At 43.8% G+C, this 24,607-nt stretch overlaps 1 protein-coding gene across 4 annotated transcripts in view; it reads right to left on the bottom strand.

Moving 5' to 3' along the window:
• WDR47 (WD repeat domain 47) overlaps positions 1-24,607 on the bottom strand; it is a 1,275,124-nt gene that overhangs the window by 1,113,895 nt on the left and 136,622 nt on the right. Inside the window, exon 1 of one of the 4 annotated variants that reach the window (XM_069641846.1) lies at positions 19,703-19,723. The exons of the other annotated variants lie outside the window; for them this stretch is intronic. The gene's annotated coding sequence lies outside the window, so the exon portion shown is untranslated. Of the gene's footprint in view, positions 1-19,702; positions 19,724-24,607 lie in introns of those variants that run through there. 4 annotated transcript variants of the gene reach the window in all.

Raw genomic sequence — 24,607 nt, 5'->3', positions numbered from 1 at the left:
CTTTCCGTTCTTTGAGGTATCTCGTGGCCGCCTTGCCTGTGCCAAGCACCCCGGCAACCGGAATACCACACTTTACCCCCATACCGCGAAAGTCGGCACCAACCCTTTAACCGGAGGACTCCGCGGCTGGTTTCTTCCCGGGCAGTGCAACGACCCTCTTCTTCTGCTCTTCAGCGAGAACTTCTTCTCCCCTGACCGACGTCGAGCCCTGCTGCCACTGCCTGGAACAACTGCCACCGCTGGAGGATCCTTTCCGCTTAAGGTACTGTGTTCTGCCTGGCTTCCCTTGCTACCGACTGTACGGGGTAGATTTAGTCCCCGGCTTTCGAACCTGGGAGTGCCTGGGACACTTTGGCTAAACTTTCTGAGCCACTCTAACCTCTTTTTGACTCTTTGCAAGACTTTGAATCTCTAACTAACAGTGTGATCTTGGGCACATTTTCGCTCCGGCTACTCTAAGAGTGGGCCCTGCCTAGTGACTTTTGCTCACCTGTGACTTTATTCTTCTTTAAGCCTATTGCAAGTGCTCTGGACCTTAGAGTGGTGTGTCTAACCCATTTCTGCTTTTTCTCTCCCTTTCTTGGAAACTACTAGAGTGTCATCTAACGTTAAGCACTCACCTCTGTTTTAATTAAGTGGTGTTTACTTAGAGTTGTCTAGATAGGAGAAAGGATTGAATCTACTTTCATTATAACTGTGTTGAAGTGCTTTTACTATATTTTTGCTAGAGTGTTTTTAACTTATGTGTATTTTAAATAAATAACTATATACTTTTGAAACCAAGCTCTGGTCAGTGTTTGCTTGTGCTATTGTGTTTTGGTACATATTGTGTATACTTTACATACTGCCTAACTCTTCTTGAGAGAAGTCTGACTGCTCAGCCACAGCTACCAGGTAAATCTGGGTGGTACAGACTGCTACCAAAGGGGTTTACTGCTCTACCTGTAGTCTTAAATCTTTTGCAGTGTTCCCCAAGGGAACTGCACAGGTTTCTGCCTAACACTGGTGTACAGCGGTGGGATTTGTATTGAGTATACATTTTATTGTGCTTTAGATACCTTAGTGCAACTAACCACAAAGCTTAGCACTGAAAAAGTAAAACCTCTAACATGTCAGTTATAGAAAGCTATAGTCAAGAGTCCCTTGCAGCCAAAACTGCTGATTGTTTAAGAGTGCTCTGTAAACATAAGGATCTCCTGACTAAGGGCAAGAAAATGGAGCTGATTGAAAGATTGTTAGCTAACCAAAGTCTGGGTGATGGTTCAGAGGAACCTACCACTCCAGCGACTGTAGATGACAGTGTTGAAGTTAACATGGAGCAAAATGTTGATGTTTCTGAGGAAGAGTCAGAAGAGGAGGGTGAGGCTGTTGTAACTGTCCCCCCTAGGCCTCTGCCTGCTCTACCTGCTGTACCTACTGGACCTTTACCAGGTCCCACATTTAGTCCTCAGTACTTTGAACTGGAGAAAATGAAGCTAGAATTGGAGTATAAGAAACTTAATGCTCAAACTGACAAAGAACTAAGGCTAAGGGAAATGGAGCTCAAGTATGACTTAGAAATGAAGAAATTATCTGTTGAGAATGTTTCTCTCTCTGGCTCCTCTAGAAGTTCCAGTCCTAAAAGACCCCGGATGCCTAAAGAATTGGTTGGTATGTATGAGCCTAAGTTGGATGTGTTGGATTGGTTGTCTCTGTTTGAATATAATCATGGGCTCCAGAACATCACAGGAAATGACTTACTCACCTGGTTGTTCTCTAGGCTTCCCCCTGTTGCAACTGATGTGGTAATGGAGATGGGGGAGGAGGATAGGAAGGACTATGAATGTGTGAAACTAGCTTTGATAGCTAGGTTTGGGAAGACCCCTTCCCAGTATCTTAAGAGGTTTAGGAGCCTCAAAAAGCATGATGGTACCCCTTGGGCTACCTGGGTGAATGAATGTTTGAAAAACTTAGAGGGATGGATTAAGGGTTACAAGGTGAACACTTATGAAGGTATGAAGAATTTGTTTATGTTGGAGACTATTTATGATGCCTGCTCTCCTGAGCTCAGACAACACTTGGCTGATTCCAGGGAATTAGATTCCCGGAAACTAGCTAAGGCTGCTGACTTGTGGGTTGCCAACAGGGCCACTCACAAGGATTCTGGGGTAACTCAGAAGAAGGATGGGGAGAAACAGTCTAAAAAGGACTCCAAAGAGAATTCTAATAATTCCTATCCCAAAGAGGGCCCCAAACCACAAAATAACCAGGGTAAGCCACATGGGAAACCTAGTCAGGCTACTGTACCTTCTGGCCACAAGCCAGAAGGAGGTCAGAACAAGCCACCCTTCCAGAGAGCATTTGGACAATGCTATGTCTGTCAGGGTACTGACCATATCAAAGGAGATCCCAAGTGCAAGGGTAAACCTGCAGGGATCAGCACAGTCTCCTTAGCCTTCACTCCTGAGGAGGAAGTACAGATGGCTAGTGCCCACTTTGAGCTCTTTGCTGAAGAACCCTTGGGTCTTCAAGCAACTGTAAACTTAGAGCCTATGGGTCTGGTTAGTCCCCAGAATAGGGTTGTGTATAACTCCCTACCTGTTAACTCTAAGGTGTATTATGTGGACAGTGTTCTTGTCAATGGCCAGGATACTCCTGCCAGGAGAGACACTGGGGCCAGCAGAACAGTAGTGGATGAAAGCTTCTTTCAACCTGAGGATGTGGCCAAAGCACCCAAAGGTCCCACTAAGATGTCTGGAGGCCCTGTCCAAATGGTTCCTATTCTACCAGCCCTCATTCAGTGTAACAACATGACAGTGAGGATCCCTGTCAGTGTTCAGACTGAGGTACCTGGGAAGGTCCTGTTGGGGAATGACCTACGAACTCTAGGAGTAGTGTCACATACCCCCAGGCCTCCCAGTATGGAGAAGCAGAACTTAACCAAATTGGCTAGACAGGCTACCTTGAAGGACCCTTCTAAGCCTGTGGGACCCTCTACTGAGAACCCCACTACAAGCCCTGGTGTTAGTAAGTTGACCTCTAACCCAGGCACATTTCAGGATAGTATGCTAGGAACATGGGCGCCCCAACCAAGCTCCATCATTGTTCCCCTAGTCTCAGAGTCTCTGACTCCCCCTGCTTCTGAGGAAGAGGTGGATAGACCAACTAGGCCCCTATCTGGACCTGAGAGAACTGGTAATTCTCAGTGCTGGTGGAAAACCAGAAAAGAAAAGTCTAAGGCCAAAAACCTTCAGACTGTTGGACCTTCTACTGAAGACCCCAACTCAAATCCTAATATTAGGGGGGAAACTCCTAAAATAGGTAAGGGTAGATCTAAGAGGAAGGGGAAGCAGGTACATTGCCTAACCCCAACCCCTCCAACCAAGAGGCCTAAGACCCAACCTGCTCCCACAAGAGAGGTGGTGAGGAACCTTGGAGGCCCCTCTAGATCTAGGGGAATCCTTTATAAGGACCCCTTCAAAAAGCCTAACATAGGTTCAGAAGTTGTACCAACTTCTGAGGGACTGGTCAACCAGATCCCCTATAACAAAAAGACTGATGTTCCTCAAAGGGTTTGTAGGTCCTTTAGCTTGCAAAAGAAAACCTTTGAGTCCTCCCTTAAGCATAGGTCAAGGTGTCACCATCAAAATGCTGATGGACTCTCTAGGATGTATATCATCGACTAGAGGTATGAGGTTCATCCAGGAGTGGATTAAATCCTCCTGTCCCTTAGTCTGGGGGGGGCGAGTGTTAGGGAGAATTCTCTGTTTAGGCTGAATTTCCCTACCTAGTGAGTCCCCCAGCAGCTTTGCTGGATTTCTGGGGTTTAATTTTTTTCTCCTGCCAAGAGTGAGACTCTTTTACCCTCACTCTTGGACATGTTGAAGTGTGTTTTCTTGGTTAAACCTTGTGTTGAATGGGCTATGGGGTCTCTTACTCCATAGGGCCTCATGTATTTTTGTGATGTGGGTCACACAGCACCCTCTGTGCCGTGACCCAGGGGTGTCCTAGGGACTCCCCAACATAGACTCCATACCCTGGGACTGACTACTGTCTCCCAGGGCATGTAAAGTCACCAAAGACTTTGCTAGTCTTGAATCCTGAACAGAACCAGTACAAACCATCATATTGTGGACGTACTGGCTGGGGCAATTCGATTGCCCCAGGGTCTGTTAGTCGAGGGGGCACGTCTCCGTCCCCCCTGATCGAGTTTTGGCTGGTGGCAGTGGAAACTACTTTTTATATTCGACCGCGAATATTTCCCTATGGGATTTCCCATTGTTTTAGGCTAACACATTTAATTATTTATTTACGGTAGCCTTAAACATACCGCCGGTTTATATATTTATTTTTATAACTCCGGTTGGGACTTTTTGCCAAAACTTGATTCTAAAATGGCGTTGGTGTTCGCCTCTGTAACTCTGACCCAAAGTGGAGCCCTTTGTTCCACTTTTGGCGGGCTTCTCCACAGAAGCCCTCCAAAGTGGTGCCACTCTGTCTGGGGTACTTAGGAGGGGTGGAGGGGGATTTAGGCACCCTGGACTGAGTTACCTTGGTAACTCAAGTCGCACTCCGTCCTGATTGGCCCAAGTGGTGAGCCGCCCGGCTCACCACTTAGCATGGTTGAGTGACAGCTAGGCTGGGTGAATGGGGGTTTGCTGCATAAAAGCAGGGCTTTGGGGACTGGGACTTCAGAAGTCGCCACAGGACCAAGAATCCGACGAGGGAAGAGCTGAGCCGACCTGCTTCGACGACACCACCCGGTGGAGCCCTGCTGAACCGTCTCACCACTTTTTCCCGACGACCGAGGAGAACTCTTAACGGAGTGGCTCCTTCCCTTGACTGGTGGGGACAACCAGTTTTCGCCTTCTTTCCGTTCTTTGAGGTATCTCGTGGCCGCCTTGCCTGTGCCAAGCACCCCGGCAACCGGAATACCACACTTTACCCCCATACCGCGAAAGTCGGCACCAACCCTTTAACCGGAGGACTCCGCGGCTGGTTTCTTCCCGGGCAGTGCAACGACCCTCTTCTTCTGCTCTTCAGCGAGAACTTCTTCTCCCCTGACCGACGTCGAGCCCTGCTGCCACTGCCTGGAACAACTGCCACCGCTGGAGGATCCTTTCCGCTTAAGGTACTGTGTTCTGCCTGGCTTCCCTTGCTACCGACTGTACGGGGTAGATTTAGTCCCCGGCTTTCGAACCTGGGAGTGCCTGGGACACTTTGGCTAAACTTTCTGAGCCACTCTAACCTCTTTTTGACTCTTTGCAAGACTTTGAATCTCTAACTAACAGTGTGATCTTGGGCACATTTTCGCTCCGGCTACTCTAAGAGTGGGCCCTGCCTAGTGACTTTTGCTCACCTGTGACTTTATTCTTCTTTAAGCCTATTGCAAGTGCTCTGGACCTTAGAGTGGTGTGTCTAACCCATTTCTGCTTTTTCTCTCCCTTTCTTGGAAACTACTAGAGTGTCATCTAACGTTAAGCACTCACCTCTGTTTTAATTAAGTGGTGTTTACTTAGAGTTGTCTAGATAGGAGAAAGGATTGAATCTACTTTCATTATAACTGTGTTGAAGTGCTTTTACTATATTTTTGCTAGAGTGTTTTTAACTTATGTGTATTTTAAATAAATAACTATATACTTTTGAAACCAAGCTCTGGTCAGTGTTTGCTTGTGCTATTGTGTTTTGGTACATATTGTGTATACTTTACATACTGCCTAACTCTTCTTGAGAGAAGTCTGACTGCTCAGCCACAGCTACCAGGTAAATCTGGGTGGTACAGACTGCTACCAAAGGGGTTTACTGCTCTACCTGTAGTCTTAAATCTTTTGCAGTGTTCCCCAAGGGAACTGCACAGGTTTCTGCCTAACAGACGTGTCTTATAATGATAATGCTTTGAAAGAATGGAAAAGCGCCATATAGGAAAAACTTTGAATGGGAGAGATCTCAACTGAAATGCTAATTAAGCACCTGCAACAAGTAAAAAAAACTGATATTACTAAACGATTGCATAAATACGTTAAAGCAGAAAGCCAAGTACCAAATGGATTTAAAGCGTGAAGTAGAGTCAAGATCGATAAACCAACTTCCGTACTACCTAATACTATTTCCGGACAGACCGATCCAAGATACTTTTTTGAGATTACGAATTAACCTCCTACCTACACAGGAATTATTAATGAAAATAAAACAAATTTCAAAAACATTTGCGTTTTGTTGTTTCTGTAAACAGATGGACATTACAGAGACACTATTCCATATAATTATGGAATGTACTGTACTGACTGAAAAGCAGAATATGTTCATAGAACAATTAATGGCAGCGACTATTCAGCTGAAACCAGGAGACCGGTGTGCACAGATTCTGCTAAGCAGCAATAAGAAACTGGTATATACCATTATCCGATTCTGGAACAATATAGTAGAAGATGGACTGTAAGGTTTGAATATGAAGGATTCATAAATTTTATGTAATGCAATAGTCTGATTTGCTTAAAAGAAAAGTTTAGAAATAAAGTAAATCATTTTAATAAAAAATTAAAAATTGGAAATATAGTTTGGTTGTCTGTGTCTTGCTTCATGATGCCTTCACAATAATTACAGTCTTTTCAATGAGTTGAGGTAGGAAAGACATCAGTGCTCTAAACCCCACACTAAGCTCTAGGACGCTTGGGTATAATCGTTCCCCATCCACTGACCACAATCCCTTGGTAGGAGTTCGTACAGGTGTGCTCTGCAGTCATATTATTATTATTATTATCCATATATGCATCTATTGTCATGGTCACTGTGAATTGCAAATATGTGAATGGAGCTTCTCCTGTCAGATTGTGTTTGTCCTGTAATGATAGGAGACTTTTGCGAAATGCAGATGCGAGGGGAACCTTGTTGTCCCAACTTCCTGAAACCTCTTGCCATGTGGAAATGAGGAGTTTTTGTGGAATAAGAGAAGAGACTTGTACGTGCGTGCAGATCATTGCCACTTGCTTTGACTTCAAATGTTTTATCTTTGACAATAGCACATAGGTTGTTCCTCCGACAGTTTCGAGGCTGTGGCATCAGTGACTGCTCTCAGGGAGGCAATTCTTCTGTACAGAGTCCTCAGTGATTTCTTTAAGCTGATCGAAAATTATTTCAAGCATACCTCGGTTTGTTACATAGCACACCGGGTTCGCTCTTTTGAAGGAGCCCCGATCAGCGAGTCGTCCAAGTGCGGACATTTGATCTATGCACTTGGTGGAGATACTGAGTGCCAGCTTTGGTCTAAAGGAAAGTACATTGCATAAAAAATGATGACCTGCTGCTATGAAGCAAAGCAACATTTGGTACTTGGGATGGATTTGGATGTTAAAGTACGAGTCCTCCTGTTGCAAAGAAGTCAGAAAATCATTGTTCAGATGTTGCCCCAGAACTTTTTGAAACGCGACCATTTGGAAAGACTGGGTTCTGGGGACCTTTTTCATCAATCTGAGAACCGGGACGTTTTCCGAATGGAAAAACAACTACAATAAAAACCTTGATTACTTTGCACATGAGGAACACACTATAATGCCCCCTTGGGCCGGAGCCACCCAACCTATTCTTGCAGGACATCCATGTGCTGCTCCTTTCTTGGCGCCAGATGTGCAATTGTTGAAAACACCCATTGGTCTGATGTTATCTCTTTCACCGATTTATGCAGATTGACAGGCGTCTGCTTGGCAGATTGCCTTTGGCCCCCTTTGCCTGCTGTTACCTTGAAAGCCTTGAGATCTTGCCTTGTATTGCTCTCCAGTTGAATAGGAAGATCCTCTGTAGGACTGCATACAGTAGGAAGGTTGGGAACCTCTGCCAGATCTTGAAAATGTGCCCTAGACTCTGGAACAAGCTCCCCCACACTTTAAGAGCTGAAAGCTCTCTTACAGTCTTTAGAAAAAATCTCAAAACATCTCTCTTTAACTAAACCTTCACTACCCACTACCAGATCACTACACACTGCCAATGTCTTTTATTTCTGCTAGTATGTATCTCCTGGTTTGTAACTAAGTTCTTTCTTGTATGTAACCATGTGTAACTAAGTCCTCCTCTTCTGTAACCAGCGCCACGATGCCCCTGGGCTGTTTCTGTGCGCTTAACAAATACAAATAAATAAATAATAAATGTGCTGCAGGGCGCCCAATGATCGGGCGATATCCGTGTCAGTTTGAATTGCCAACAATGTATCTTCCACTTTCTTCCCAAACAGATTTTCTCAGTAAAATGGAAGCCTAAAACCTTTGCCTGAACATCGGGCTTAAAATGATCTGCCTTCAGCATCCTTGATTGCAGAGTACGGCCCCATTTCCCATCTTCCGAGAGGCGGTATCCATGATTGTCCACTGCAACTGATATTCCATGGTCCAATGTGGTTTCCCAGTCTCTCAGGAATGACAGGGCTTCTTGCCCGTTCTCATCCAGGAGGAACTCAAGTATGGGATCCAGCGTATGCCAGATTTCTCTTTCATACCTGGCAAGAGCTTCTAGAAAGTTTGCCGCTTCGACAGTTGTTGCTGCAGTCAAAATGATCCATTTCTCAAATGCCTCCAACTGCTGACATGTCATATCTGGGGCGACTGCACAAGGTGACAATGTATTTTCCAACCTCTTTCTGGCAGGTGCAGAAACCACAGACTCTGGGCTAAACTGCGCTCTCAAGCATTTTGGGGCGTTATTGGGCACTGTGCATTTTCCTTTTTGACAGTGAAAGAAATGGGCTACACTTCACAAATAAGACGTTTTCCCAGATATCATGCAGAATTGGATGGACACAATGGTTCGTCTTGGCAGCTCCCTTTTCCTGTAGAGACATGCTTCCTTTCTTTGTTCTCTGGGAAGCAAGTCATCTTGGCCATCTTGCTTTGCTTTTGCCATCTTGGTGTGAGAGGCCCCAATTTCATCAGAGGAGAAGCCTTAGGCATGTGGTGCCTCAGGTTCCCTGTCCATGGAAATGAGGTCCTCAAACTCTCCTGCCCTGAATGAGTGCGTCATAGCCATATCGGCTGAGTCCCCTCTGCAAGTCTGCGTCCGAAACAAGATCTATGTCTTCCTTGATGCGATTTGTGTCGTTCTCTGCCGCCTTCTTGCTCTCTTTATGGGCAAGGTGATGGAACCCATAATGACTTGGATGATTCGAAGTGTGTCTTGGTGGAAGATGCAGTGTTAGAGGTCTTGGAGGAATATTTGATATCCTCGTTTGCAACGCAGTGTCAAAGGTCTTCAATGTGTGAAGGATGCCCATTGACAGAGAATGTGCCTAGGGTTGCGATGTTGGTTAAGGGCCAGCCTCAGGTGTTCCATGGGTCTTGGTGCTGGTCTTTCTTCCTCCACCTCGTCCTCATCATTCGAGAAAACACCTTTTCGGTCCCTCAAATGTCTAACCAAGCTTGTATTACAGAACACCTACAGGTGGAATATCTGAGGGCTCTGAGAGGGTGAAAGGGACATTTGGGCATAGAGAAGCCGGCCCTTCCTTAGACATGTTGCTGAATGAGAAAACCATGCTATGGGCTCTGAATTTCAATATGCAAGGTTGTAATGATCGGTCAAAGATGGCTTTTATATTAACATGCCTATGATTTTGTGGGTAATTTTACAAAGTAAAGTGATGTATTTTAATATGGTGCAGGTGTAAACATTTCAGGTTGCCATCTACTACCCAGGCATAAAATATCACTCGCCCTTTCAGTTCTAAAATACACACTGCACACCATTTCTTAGTCAATTATCACTAGCCAAATGATAGTGGCGAGAGCAAATTTTGAGGCCTGATGGTGCATAGGATTATGCAGATTCAAAGTGTGTTACTAAGATGCTGGTCAGTGGTGCTGAGGTCTTTGTATTGTTATGTTGTATGAAAATGGAAGTTCTAAATAAACAGTCCTTCCTGTCCATGCCAGACTTAGAACTAGGCACAGAACCTATATATCATTTTCCCCATGATCTTTTTTGCAGAGTATTGTCAGATATCTCTGACCAACTACACTATTTCTATCACTCTACTTGGATTCTGTTTCTAGTATTATTAAATATTTAGCGCCATTTGGTCTATGGCAGCCTGCTGCTCGTTGCCTTCTCCCACCACTACTACATTTTCTGCACCAGTAACACCTCCCGATCTCCAGTTTGCAATGCATTACTGATTAATAAAAGACCTGCAATCAAGCATAGCACTGAAATTACCCTTACGTTTCAAACCGATGTCCCCGGTTCCAATTTTTAGTACTCTCAGAAGGCATTAATACAATCTTTCTGCCATGTTCCACTACTCCTAAGCACAAATTACTTCTCCTGAACTGCGAACACAAAAGAGGAGATGCTAATGTCACTTTCAGAGAAGCATTATACTGTAACTTGTTGCCTGAAACATCAAGGGCTTCATTTGAGGCACTTAGTATCCTTTGCTCTGCCTCACAAACAGGTACCCACACCGTTCTAAGTATTTATTGTTCCCCAGGTGCAGCAGCTACTTTAGAGAAACTTTACCATTCCAACGGGCAACCCTAAGCATTGATTTTTAGTAAGCCAGAGTGCTACTAGACTCTAATCGTTGGCTGCATTATGAATCAAGCAGCAACCAAAAAAGATTTGTAGATAATTTAGAAGCAATAACCATATCCCACATCCATGGAGATTGCCCACATCAAGATGTGAGCACATATGACATGGTCTTTTCAAATGATCCATCACTAGAGACCTCAAGGTGTCGATCTCTTCCTTGGACTGGTCACCAACAACTAAATTGTTTCAATACAAATTCATGTTGGAACTCTGCCAGCTACCCAACTCTTCCTTGACTTTGCAGCTGGCTGCTGGAACCAAAATCTATCAAATGTTGGCAACTCTCAGTAAGACATATGCACAGAACTTGGGCATTTAAAAACTTCACTCAGGGCTTTTGAAAAAAACCTAGTATCAAGATTATGACTACAGAGCAAGAAACTTTTATCAAACAATTAAAAATATACAAGTAAAACCGTTCAAATAATCGCACGTCACAGATATTAGGTGACACAGTGGCCCAGTTATTCAACGAAAATAAATACTACTGATCCAGGCCCAACAGAGTCGAAACTCAACCAGCCTACCCTTCCAACGCATGTGCTAAACCTGCCTTTCCCACCTACACTTCCTTCCCAGGTTATGACCTTGCTGAGAGTATTTCAACTGGTCTGCCCAAAACCCGTTTCGGATCTTGTTTTAGTGATGGTTCACCTGGTCAGCATCTTCTGGGGGCTTCGCCGAGTGGGCCCAGATGCTTTAATCTGTCCTCCATGGGGAAGTCTCCACAGCAGGAATAGAGTCAAGGGGTGGGGGTAAGGTTGTTGAGATATTAGCCGGTACCCCAGATAGGCTTCATTCTCTCAGGCTTACCTGTCGCAAGAACTTCCCTTGCTACGTAGCCCTGTACTCTTCCTGGCCCTACGATACTCATGTAATTGCTGGGAACCTGACGTGTAGTAATCTGCCACTTTGAGTTCCAGGGGTAGTCCTTGACACTGGCCACCGGCTAGGGTGTTAAAGTGTCCCAGGAGCCATGAGCAGTTGTATTGTCAAGTTTATTGTCTTGCGTTCTGCTCATCCCTGTAGCGCGGTCTAATCTATGTTCACTCTCATCCCTTTAGGTTGGGCCGTTTTAAACTTCAGGAGTTCTCAGGGTCCAGAGAGTGGAGTACCTAACCTAGTAAGTAATTATTTTCAGTTCATTAAAATCAGCACCTCAAACTCTCCCAGCTTAGGCTAGATGCTATAATTGCCATTTTAGCAGTCAATTTAGCACATCAATACCTCAATTGGCTTCCATGGTTACCCATGTTATCAATCTATCCTTTTCTCAAGGTATAGTACCAAGCGCATTTAAGAAGGCTCTTATTTCCCCACTCAAAAAAAAAAAAAACTCCAACTCCTCAATATTTAACGATTTCAGGCCCATAGCCAACTCATCCTGGATAGCGAAGATCTTTGCGAAAAACAGTTATTTTGCAACTACCAGACTCTACATAAAAATACAATTTCAATCAGGCTTTCTCCCCATGCACAGCACCGAGTCTGCTCTTCTTGCTATTTGGGATGACAAGGCGGACAATGGTCAGATGTCCTCATTAATATGTTGGACCACACTGCAGCCTTTAATACCGGAAATGACATTCGATTGTCTCGGCTCCATCATTTGACGTGGGGTGACCGATTTGATCCTGAATTCGTTTAAGAGCTTTCTCTCTGACAAAGAGCAAATGGGCAACATAATAATTAATCCATTACTAAATTATAATAGCCCTTATACTTCAGAATCCATTAGGTTCGGCTGGGGTTTCCCTTGGTGTACTCCGGTCCCCTTTGTCACATTTGCTGTTTAATCTATACATGCAACCTTTAATGAGGATTTTACTAAGGTTAAAGTTACAATATCACTCACATGCGGACGATACGCAAATCTTCGTCAATATTTTTGGACCCTCTGACACATTCCCCTCCTTGGTGGAAGGTTTAACCAATGTTCATGAATGAATGACCAGTAATGGCCTACAACTCAACCCAAGTAAAACAGAGGTTTTATTGCTTGGCTCGAGATGGATTTGAAAATAACCCTCATTGCACTCCCAGCCCTCCCCATCTTTTTGGGCCCCCCATCTTTTACACCTCAAGGGTGAGGAATCTTGTGATTCTTTGGGATCAGGACTTATAATTTTCATCTCAGATTAATGAAATCTCCAAAGCCGCTGCCTTTTACCTTCAGCTGCTTTAAGGAGTTCTGCCCTTTATCCCCAAAGAACATTGACAGGTTCTTATTGGTACCCTTATCAGTTCCTCTACTGACTATGGTAATGCTCTATATGCTGGACTACCAAACTATCAATTACAAAGGCTTCAAAAGATTCAAAATGCAACAGTGGACTTCATTTTTCAACAACCTAAAAATGCTACATCCATCACACCCTTCCGACAAGAACTTATTGTTTCTGGCCCAGAAAAGGATAGTTTAAAATCCTCTGCTGGGTCTTTAAATGTAGGCTCCGCCTGGCCCTGCCTTACTTAATCTTGTATCATTCTGTAGGTGTTTCAGCTCTATGCACAGAAACCTCCTGGTAATCCACGTGTTGCCGTCACAGACGCTTTGAAGTAATTAGCCCCAAATTGTGGAACAAACTTTCCTTAGAGCTACGCATGTCGACACTTTATGGACATTTAAAAAAAAAAACTCGAAACCTTTCTCTTCTGCTAATCTTTTAATGGTTGCACAGGCTGATTCTATCATTTGAAATCTGCACCCAGATAAAGGTGTTCCTGTCCGGTCCCTAAATGATTAGCGCATGAAAAATATACAAACACATACAAATATCAATGCAAATCTTTTCTGTGGCAGCGTTCTAATCTTGTTTTCTTTTCTTTAGCTCTTACAGATTTTTGGGCTTGACTGTGGTTTTGGCAGTGACGGGTAGATCGCAAGTCCATCCAGATGAGCTTACCGGAATTACTTGCATGGAGCACATGTGCCCCACCCTCAAGATGGAAAATCTCATGAGATCTCACTCTCTCGTGAGACCTGCAGAGTCGTTTGGGTAAACTGCTGGGCATCTCAGGAGGTGTTGGCCCGAGTGACCTTTTCCCTGTAATCATGTACAGTCCACATCCTCTCCCATATCTTCTTTGGGCATAATGTCCCTTGATACCTCTCCTTGCGTATGTGAGGGCTTTTTATTGCTTCTAGTGTCCTCAGAGCCACCATTAAGGTTTTGACCAGTTAATATTCCAGGTCCCGTGACACCAAGCTCCTTTCATTGCGTGTAGCAGCATCTGCATTCAGAACAGCAATTAATGTTATAGGTAATAAAGGGCATGTGCTCCTGATAGTAAACCAGTCAGTGGTACGATTCCTCCCCCAAAAGACCATTTTAAAACCGGATTTCCAATCTCCCCTATGGTGCTAGGAGGTCGGAGAACATTTTTCAGAACAATTGCAGTTCTAAGCATAGGACAATTATTGTCTTAATCTGCTGTAGGCAGGGTTCCATCAAGGTATACTTACAGAATTGGTGCTGCTGACAGTACAAGATAACCTTAGGCTTGTGCTCGACCATAGAGGATCAGCCATCTTGATCCTACTAGAACCTTCAGTAGTGTTCAACATGGTCAGGCATCCAATCCTATATTGGCAAGTCTGGAAGAAATTGAGGTTACAGACTCTGCACTAAATTGGTCCACAGACGTTCTGAAAGATAGATCACAATCCGTGGCACTCTCGCTGTATAGTGGACAGACCTTATGTTTGTTTTGCAGGGTCCCTAAGGAGTCAGCTGCCTCTACACCTATTTGATTTGTATATTTGTCCCATAGTCTAGATTACCCATTCATACGTTCTGGACTTTAAAGAACACCTGCAGTCTGTCATTACTTATTGAACTAACCTGGAACTGGGCAGGACCTCATCACTTTACCTTTGATTTTATTATGGGCTGAAGTGTGGAGGGGTGTTAATGAGTCATTGATTAACCAGGTCTTCATCAAGGAATCAATATGGAGTGATAAGAGGAATATAAAGTGTCAGAAACTTATTAGAGTAACAGATGTCAATGGGCTTACATAATTATTAAATCAATGCAAACTCTATACCAGACCAGACAAAACCCTCTTTGCACCCATTATACTTGGATACAAGATCACCCGCCAGAGAAGATGCTGCGAAAAGTCATTGGTGTGCAATTATGTCATATTGAAAACAAGGTCATGGAGGACTAATTAAAGTGGCCAAGAAGTGTGAGACCAAGAACTGCCCTCATCAGGTGCAGTCTGAATAAATAAGCACTTGCCTCGGTCAGTGGAGAATGGTCTTGAATCAAAACGTTTGCTTGTAAATGTACCCATGAGAAACTGACAAGAGAGGCCCGAAGAATTTCACATTGTTTTTTTCTCTATGTTCAAAGCAATGAATCTTAAATATCTCACTGACACTAAACACTAGATTCTAGAGTCTAGACTTTAGTAGCAATTAGATATTTATCTGCATATCTGTGAGAATAATAGGTGTAAAAAGGCTGGGGGACATTTCTAAACCCTCTAGATTCCAAAGGGCTCAATCAATGTCGGCTAGCTTGCTACACGCCTTAACGAATATGGATTTACCCCGATATGTTTTATTTTTACTTTAGTTTCAAACCATTAAGGGAAAAAGATTAATGCAATATAACCGGGTTTAGTATAGTGAAATTTCTGCCAGTTTGGCGTTCAGTTCTGCAAGATAGGGGGGTTGGATTAATAGGATGTTGATACATGCGGATGGAGCTTGATGCATGCATGGATGTTCTTCCAGGGGTGTTGATGTGTGCAGATCAGAAACACTGGTTATCTGTGAAAGCGAGTATCTGTTCTAGTCTCATTGGGTCACATGGGGGATGAGCTGCCATATGAGAGCCCCAGATGGTGTTCTTATGTTCTGTTCGTTAAAATATTTCATCCTGCGAGCAAGGAGAGTACAGGGGAAGATGTCCAGAAGTGGAATTTGTTGGATAAGAGATGGATGGTGAGTGTTTGGGGAGATGGGCCGCTGCTGTGTGTGTAACTGCTCACTGGTGAAAGAAGGACGAGTAGTGTTGATAAAAAGTGACAAATTAGTTGGTTCATTTACAATTTATCCAATTATTGCATTTTGAGTAATTTTTATGGGCTGAATAGTAGATGTAATTTTGATTGATTTGACTAAGTTACACTTTGTTTAAAAGTTGCTAGGTATACTCAATCTGATTTAAATATGAGCTGGGCTCCGGCCACTTACTATTAATAGGTAATAGCACCCTGGGTGCTGGAAACAAGCTCAAAACGACCAACTAACATGGATGGCGTTTTCTTTGGCTTGAACGACACTCTCGTATGAAGCTCCCATGCTTGCCTTTTATAGAAGTTACTAGATGGTGTAGAATTGTTTGCTCTCCCAGACAAGTATCTTAATAATGTACTGACATTGCACTGTTGCATGTTCTGAATTAGAATGTGCTGATAAGTTATTTATTAATTACAGATGCATGCGAAATGTCTTGTATAAATAGCCTGGTTTTAACTGTTTTAGTGAGCCGGGTTATCAGTTTAAGTGATATATAAGAAGCTCCAGTTGTTTTATTAAAACTCTGAAATCATCTGTGTTTACACACAGTGCAGGTTTTTCTCTACATTTGTACTTGTTTTATGGGTCTTGTATGGTATGATATAAACAATTTGATTGAAAGTAGCATGTCTTTTCGTTCGATATCTTGTCCTCTTCTAGAACATTCTGTCAATATGAGCATCCATCTCCTACCTCAAAAGGCTGAAGCAACTTGGATATAGTAAGGGCCTGATTCATGGAAGTGTTTTATAATGGCGCAATCCCATAGGAAAACGTTCCATGAATCAGGTCCTAAATGTCCTTCCAATCACTTTCATGTTCAACCTTTTCATTATAAAAACCAAATGCGGGGGTGCTGTTGCACGGTGCTTGAAAGTGGTGGCTCTCAGTTAGAGCTCCCGCACCCGTGGCTGACCGGGACGAAATCTGTCTCTTTTTACTGATCCTGCAGCTTCTCAAGGGAGGGTGATCGGCCCCAGACCCACTTAACAACACTCTGGTCCCGCTCCGGTCCTGGACGGTGGGCGAGGAGCTGAGATTGGGCGGTCTGCCCTAGACGGTGGTGAGGGATAGGAGGCGCAACGGGATGACGCCTGCCGCTGCAGTGCGGGGGCCGGCCATGCTGCATCACCCGGAGCGACTGGCTGTGTGCCTCGGCGCACCCTTCATCACCCTGCTGAAATACACCAACGGTGTCACCTGCCACCGCGGCACTGGGACCGGCCAGCTACATCAACCAGAGCTTCTCTTTGTGATGTCCAAGTTCAACCACTTGAACCTTTGCAGAAATATGCACACTTCTCTCTCTTGTACAGCATTTCCCTTATCATCCCATTCACAACCATCACCACTATCACCACTATCCACTCCTTTGAATTTGTCCTGAAGCTCCACCTTCTGAGCCTGGAGAGAGCATCTGCAATTTCCTATCGCATCCCCCCTCCCCCCTCACTTGCGGACTACTCTGTCTCTAGCTCCACTGTATATAGGCCAATTCCCCCTGTGCATATCCTGTCCCCTTCTAGGATTCTCTGTCATATGTCTTGTTCCAGGTTTGGTCTAGGTTTCGGGTATTATCCAACATCAACTACTTGGTTGTTCATTCCCTCTATTGCAAGGTGATCCTGTTTATGTTGCATTTCTTGTCAAAACACGTTGTTCCCTCAATAAATACAATACTATCATCTGGGAACTTGTCCAGGCAAATAACCAAGGAGTACTGTAAGAAGAGAATGGCTATGCTTTAAACCACCATAAAAAGCATATTAAAATTGAGCTCCAATTATACCTCTGGGTCCACTTCAATTCAACCCTATGCTGATAGCAGTATGCCAGTATTTACAAGCAGCCTTCTCGCGCATAGACAAGTTGTTCTATAAACAAGTCTTCCAGTAAACCTTTATATCAAGAAGCTCTGCTGTGCATTTGAGAACCTCAATGCTGATAACTTAGCTGGAGAGGCTTAAAAACCGAAGTGCTGTTCTTCCTAATCGGGGTAACATGAGAATCTTGATCCCATCAGTCAGATCTAATATTATGGTCACAGAAGAGACCCACCATGGTCACTGAAGCGCGCCGTGGAGCAATGGAAGAGGATACAAACAGTCTGAAGCTCAACTGATCCCATTCTTCTTCATATTCTTTAAAAAAAAACTACCTTTGACTGTTATACTATAGCTTTATAGACCTCGCCGAGGGCCCTACAGGGCGTTATGGGCTCTGAAGACAGAGTTAAAGGCCTGAGCGCAGCGAGGGCCTTTTCCGAGGTATGAGCGCCCATAACGACGGTACGGCCCGAGAGCGAGGTCTATAAAGCTATTAGAACCCATGGGCAAAAAGAAAAAAAGTTAATTTAAAAATAATGTTTTTATTAATACATTACAATACAAAACAAATGAAAAATAACATTACAAAAAGCTATTAGAATCCAGGGCCAAAGAGAGAAAAGTCAATTTATAAAATATAATTTGTAAATTATATTGTTTTTTGGGGACGTAAATATTCCTTGTGGAATATTTAAGTTTTTAAAAAACCATGTAAAATAGCATGATAAAAAAATAAATCCTGCTTAATTATAGTAAGTTATTCTTTTAACTAACAAACTATTAAACGAAAAAAGACAGTATTCTTAGGAAAATGTAATTTTCACTTTGGCCACTGAGGGTGGGCGAATCGCTGTTAATGCACAACTTTCCGAGCTGAAGAAAACAAAGGGCAATTTGCGGACTATCATGAAACTGCGATCTATACCGGTTCTTGTAGCCCGCAAACTTGCCAATGGGAAAGGGTTATTCACTCGCCCAGGGTTGTAATACCAATTACAGCTGCGCTTCAGCACTCTTTCGGTTTGGGCACCAATTCCTGGCTCATTGAAACATGCACTGGCTTCTCCTGTTTAAAAGAAGCTGCAGCTGGACCCATCCCTACCTTCCAACCATCACCCCACATCACATAAAGCACATGGATGCAATTACTACACCCCAAATTTCACGCTTTTTGGAAAAGAACAGGCTTTGACACCCCTTTCACTCAGGTTTCAGACCAAAGATGACTACAGAATCTGTGATGGTCTCGCTGCTGAATGACTGTGCGCTGGTTCGGGACCTCGGAGGGGCGGGGGTGCCGATTCTCTGTAACCTCTCAGCGGCTTTTGATACAGTTGACCATGTATTCTTGTTACAACGCCTAGAGGAGGATGGCATTTCTGGTTTTCCTCTGGCCATGTTTTCTCTCATTCCGTGCCCAATCATTGTCCTTGGGGCCCTGGAGTTCTGCTGCATCTATTCTACCATGTGGCGTTCCCCAGGGGTCCTCCCTCTCCCCACGTATTTTCAACTTCTATCTTCGCGTTCTAGCAGACCTGATCGCCTCCAATGGAGTGCATTTCCAAACTTGCGGATGATACACAACTGGTTTTCTGTCTCGACTCCCCGGTACGGGACCCCCACCCGCTGGCAAACTGAAATCCTGTCTCTCCACAATAGGTGCATGGATGATGGAAAACTGGTTGAAACTGAAACAGTGATCAAATCGAGGTTCTATTGATTGGCTCCTTGAGCTACAACAACAAATGGAGTGCCGATTTATGGCCTGAATCCCTGGAGCCATGCCCCACTCTGAGCTGCTCAGTTAAAAGCTTGCGGTGAAACTTCTACCATCCGGCTCGAGAAATGCTCACATCACTGCAGCCATCAATGCCGGTTTTACTAAGCTGAGAGTTATTAAGAAGATTGTTCCTTTTCTTTCGCTTGAGTGAACACCACAGGGCAGTCTCGTCCTCTATTATGAGGGTGCTTGACAACTACAATGGGATTTATCTGGGACAGCCTCACTTTCAGATTCAACGGCTACAAGTCTTGCAGAACTCAGCGGCTCGGCTTCCACTTGATGCCCGGCGTTTATCTGCTTCTCAGGCTTTGCTGCGCCATTTTAAGGGGCTGTGCATGACTCAACACGCTATACACAGTGTTGGAGCCTCATATTTGCAGGAGAAAGTATCACGCTACCAACCAGGCAGGCCCTTACGGTATACCTCGCAGAACCTGATGAAGACACCCGCCGCTACCAAAGAGCACGCCTTGGCGGTCGCTCCTTTTCTTACTTGGCACCTACCACATGGAACACTCTACATTGCAGGGAACAACCGATCATGCTCGATTCCGGAAGTGTCTAAAACGTTTCTTCTTTAATTGCTGTGATGGGCTTCTCTCCTGTGTTCGCGTTGCCTTTTCCTGTCCTCCTGCTTCTGCTTCTGCTTTTCCTAGCATCTTGATGCCCTCGGGCCTTATCAGCGCTGTATAAAAACCATGTACATACATACTTAAAAGCTCAAAAATAGACAAAACCAACACATGCTGGTACAACTCAAGCTTTTTGCATAGCACACATCACACTTCTCCCAGGTAGAATGGTGTTTAGGACATGCCTGCTCTATTTAAAGGGACCAGAACGCTGGGTTCTTAAAGCCATAGCATTTGAAAAAATATTTAAATAGTAGACAAATATGTAAATACAAAAGACTATTAAAAGGTTGTATGTAAATCAAAATTTAAACAGGTTTGAAAATTGCACAGCAGCAAACAGATGCAAAATACAAACACTAAATCACACAAGGGCACCAATAGGATGTCACAGAGATAAGAAAAATTCCGATCATGACAGCTGAGTGACGCCTTAAACTATAGATATATGCAATAAAGCCCTTGATGGACTGAACAGAATAACGCATTGAATGGGGAATGAAGGTTACAATCAATGGAACTGTATCATTCTGCAACAGATATTATGAAAATAGCAATTTAAAGAATTAAATCAACCAAATTGTGTTGAAATTACAAAACTTAATTGCAACAATCATAATGCCAGCTACGATCTTAAATGAAGTTACAACATTTAGATTGCTTTCTTGGAAAATAACATTTCAAGGCTAAGTCCTCATCAACGTTCAAGTCAATTGGGGCCTTTCTTAGTAAACAAATTATATATATCCACATAGACTCCCCGTATCTATTTTAACTCTAGATTCCCACCCCATATATCAAGCAAAATGTTCAAAAAGACATCTGGGACGGCAGGAGGAGGAATTCTTTAACTCGTACATAAATGGAAGAGCTTCCCATTCCAGTTTATATGGACCAGATTACTCAGTTTAGCAAGGTGAGAGCTCTGCCAGTTCAGGTGACTGAAACAGGAAGCTAGTAAGGTTTTTGCCGTTTATCCATACCTTAAAACTTTTCCTAGATAATAGAATTACCTGGGGTTAAGTTCCAAAATAAAATCGGAAATTCAGGCAGAGACATGTTTCAGTACTGGGTTGGTGTGGACATGATGGTTCCTGCTCACATCAGAAACCATGCAGATAGGTTTCTAAAAACAACACACACAAAATGGATGGGAGATACTTTTACCAAGGCCAGTCCTCCATGCGTCAGTATTCCAATGCCACATGGCTAGCAGTCTAACAAAAAGCTTTAAAAGCTTGGAACAGTAGCGCCTACACCATATTGGAGGGAGTCTGGGGTTAGCAGACTGATAGGAGATGACAGTCTCAAGGGACAAAGAAGGACTTTAATTGATATATTTAGCAACCCAGAAGTGAACGACACCAGCAACAGACCCACAAACAAGAGTTTGAGAGTATTGTTAATATAGTGCCCAATTGATCATCTGTGTTTAGACTCTGCAATGTTGAATCCAATTTAATATGCTCTGCTTTCCAGTATTTCATCCAAGTCTCTGTCTTTGGACCTAAATCTTGGTAATAATAAGATTGCTTTTCCAAATGAGAACTGTGAACTAAACTCAGCCTTCTCTGTAGAGGTCTAAAACGAATATTGCTTCAGACCCCTTCATTACACCAGTTCTAGAAATGTACTGTGGGCAAGATTTCCAATCAGGTGAACCAGAAGATCTTTGCAGCCTAATACTGCCTCCTGGCTCACAGCAACAATGAGAGAAAAAGAAATGTCATGAGAGTGTTAGCATGTTCTATTTGAAAAGAAAACATTTTTGGTGACTGTACAAGTAAGAGTTCAGAATTAAACATTCCTTATTTGTGACTGCCTTTAATTGCATTCATAAATGAACTGCTGTACGAATTTCTAAATATGCCTTTGTGACGAATCTTGGAAATGCATCCCTTCTTCCCATGGGGGAGCCGCAGCCACTTTAAAACTGGGAAGGCGAGCTAGTTTCACAAAATCCTATCTAGGTGTTTGGGAAAGCGGGTCCTCACTGGGAGTGACTCCCCTTTAGAAGACAAAGACCCCGATTCCTATCCGGAACGCCCGTTGAAGAATACCCTGTCTACCAATATGGAAGTAGAATTTTGTTGCAGTCAATTCGCATTCAAAACACACAAACATTACTTGGCTCAAGGTAAGGCTGGAATCTTTATGAACTGAGCAGCTGATGGAGAACAGGTCCCTTTTAAGTATGGCGGCAAGAATAAAGAGACGAGGAATCTTGAATGCAGCGAGAAGAATCATATGCAGAGGCAATCTCCTGACATGAGAACGTCCTGGAGGGCCAGAGCCGCACTGCACCATAGAGCTAGTGGTGGCGTGGAGGAACAGAGAGAGAGAGACGTCCGGAGGCTGGCATTGGAGAGGGTGATACTGCAGAGACCGAAGGAAGACCGCCTCACCTGGTGGCAGGCACCGGAGGAACAAAGTCTTCTCTCGCAGAGCAAGGACCGCGGAGCGTTTTGTAGCAGACAAGACACAGGAAGCAAGTCCTTACAGGACGACAAGGAGAGGCGAACTGCCAAGTCCCCGCAGAGACGCCACTTCACTGGAGCACACCAAATGACAGTAGAGGTACCAGGGTTTCCCCGAAGTGGAGGGAAGTGAGCAGAACCAAGCAGGACGAAAGAATATGACATGGAGGGATACGAGAGCCCTAGGATTCCGAATGTTGAGGATTGGTAGAGGCCAAAGATATAGCCACCAAAGTTTAGCAAACCAGAGAAATTAAGTGACATTTTTCAACCTGTGAGAAGAAAGGAAACTGGAGGGTTCAATCAGTCTGTCCAAGACATTAAACTAGTGGAAAGGAAACGACCAGGTTGGTGAATCATGCCTCTGCTCAAATAACTTGAGACATTCAATTTGTATAAAATATTTACAACTTTTCTTGAGGAGCTTAAAGAGGAAGCTGAAAACCTCTCTTTGGTGAATTGTAAAGAACACTGTTTTAACTGTGACCAATACCTCGGGAGGGCTCCAAGGAACATTGACCGGAGAGCTAAGAGAGAAAACACACAAATTGAAAACATCTCAGGACATTGATAAGCCTTATAGCCACTGTGCACTGGAGCAACATAAGATTCCTCAGGCTTGCTGGCAACTAAATGAAGGGGGCATTGGAGAGATGCAGAATATAGTTGTGACCAAGGCCCACAGTGTTTCCGGACATAGACTAATCCCGGACTCCCTTCCCAGGATGAATAGGATGCTGAAATACCGAGATGAGATTGCAGATCTTTTTGTCTGGATGACAAAATCGGAACTCAACAACTGTGGCAGTTCTTCAAAGGGCTGAAGAAGATAACAAGAAAAAACACAAAAATGCACTTGCACACACTGCAAATCGACATCAGAAGGAAGACAAACCTCTCCAGTGCTCCTCGTTTAGACTTCACTATTTAGAATCCTTCAACTGAGGGGCACTGGTTACCTAGATTGGGCACCTACTAGTAACTTGTTACTAGTAATGGGGTACAGCTTTGCGAATCAAAAAAGGAAATTCATTGACATAGATAGCAACGGTAGCCACAATAGATATAGAGTGAATAAGCTAACGGCCATCATAGTAAATAAAAGTGTTATTATACTACAAGAAACATTTTATAATGTGGCAGGCCCGTCAACTGTGAATACCTAAACTTTGATGTTTACTGACAGCTTTCTGCCTTCTTCCTATGGAGCACAACTAGCTTTGCTGTATCCCACATTGAGGTGGAAAGCAGAATGTCGAGACTGCACATTCATTCACAGTTAATTGATAGGTTGTGCAGTGTAATCATTGCCAGTAATACCCATAGTAAAACATCTTACACGAAAAATGATAGGCATTCCAGCTGTTCCCAGCATACCATACGCCAATATAGGGTTCTTCTCTTTCTCATGCACTCCTCTCTTTTTCTCTCAGTCTCACTCATAATTTATGTCTCTTTGTATGTGGGTGAGAGTGAAGTATTCTGGTGCGCATTTGCTAGCGTCACCCCAACTATTGCTAAACAGATATCATGGGGAAGGGCGTTTTTTTACAAACGCCGCTATTGAAAAAGGAAATTTGTACTAAGAGTGTACACTGGCTCTTTAAAAAAAATGTAAACTGTTTGTTTCTAACGGGCACTTCCAGTATATATTTTAGTCATAATATAAATGGGGCACGTCTTACTGAGGAACACCATTATTAAAATTACTTATTAAAATACTAGCTCAAAATCTAGAATAACAATCTACAGTATTTTATGATACAATGTTAGCATCCCAATAGAAACAGTGTGGTGCAATACGATTGTACTGTTTTCAAAGACCCCTGTGAAAAAGGGAAATTAAACAGCAGCGAGAGCTTTAACCTGCTTTGCATAAAATCAAACAGTATTTTGGGAACATAAGAACTACCACAGAGATTTGTATTTTACAAATATGTCTTTAATCTGAGAGCCCGAGCAAGATGGGCGTGGGCTGACGGTGCTCCTGCTAACGATGAGTCGGAGAAGCTGATAAAAGCGTCTAGAATGAGTTAATCGCAACGAAAATGGAGGATTAAGCAGCCCGCAATTGTTTGGATCAAAAGGGTGCAAGATTTAGAAAAAACAGAGCAGAGGTAACGAAGCTCGCAGTGGGCGGCCTCTCACAGAACCCCTGCGTAGGACGAAACGCAGCCTGTCCAAATCGCATATCCCAGGGGACAGGCTGAAAGACTCTAGCAACGAGCCGTGGGCGCCAGACCAGCCAGCCACAACGCGCTAAGGGGGGGAAGCATGCCCGACCCCATGAGCTCAGACAA

The sequence above is a fragment of the Ambystoma mexicanum genome, chromosome 1q (assembly GCF_040938575.1).
Source record: "Ambystoma mexicanum isolate Mex_15411 chromosome 1q, UKY_AmexF1_1, whole genome shotgun sequence".
Classification (NCBI taxonomy): Eukaryota; Metazoa; Chordata; class Amphibia; order Caudata; family Ambystomatidae; genus Ambystoma; species Ambystoma mexicanum.
The sequence above is the reverse complement of the archived record's forward strand: the minus strand, read 5'-3'. Positions and strand labels throughout refer to the sequence as shown.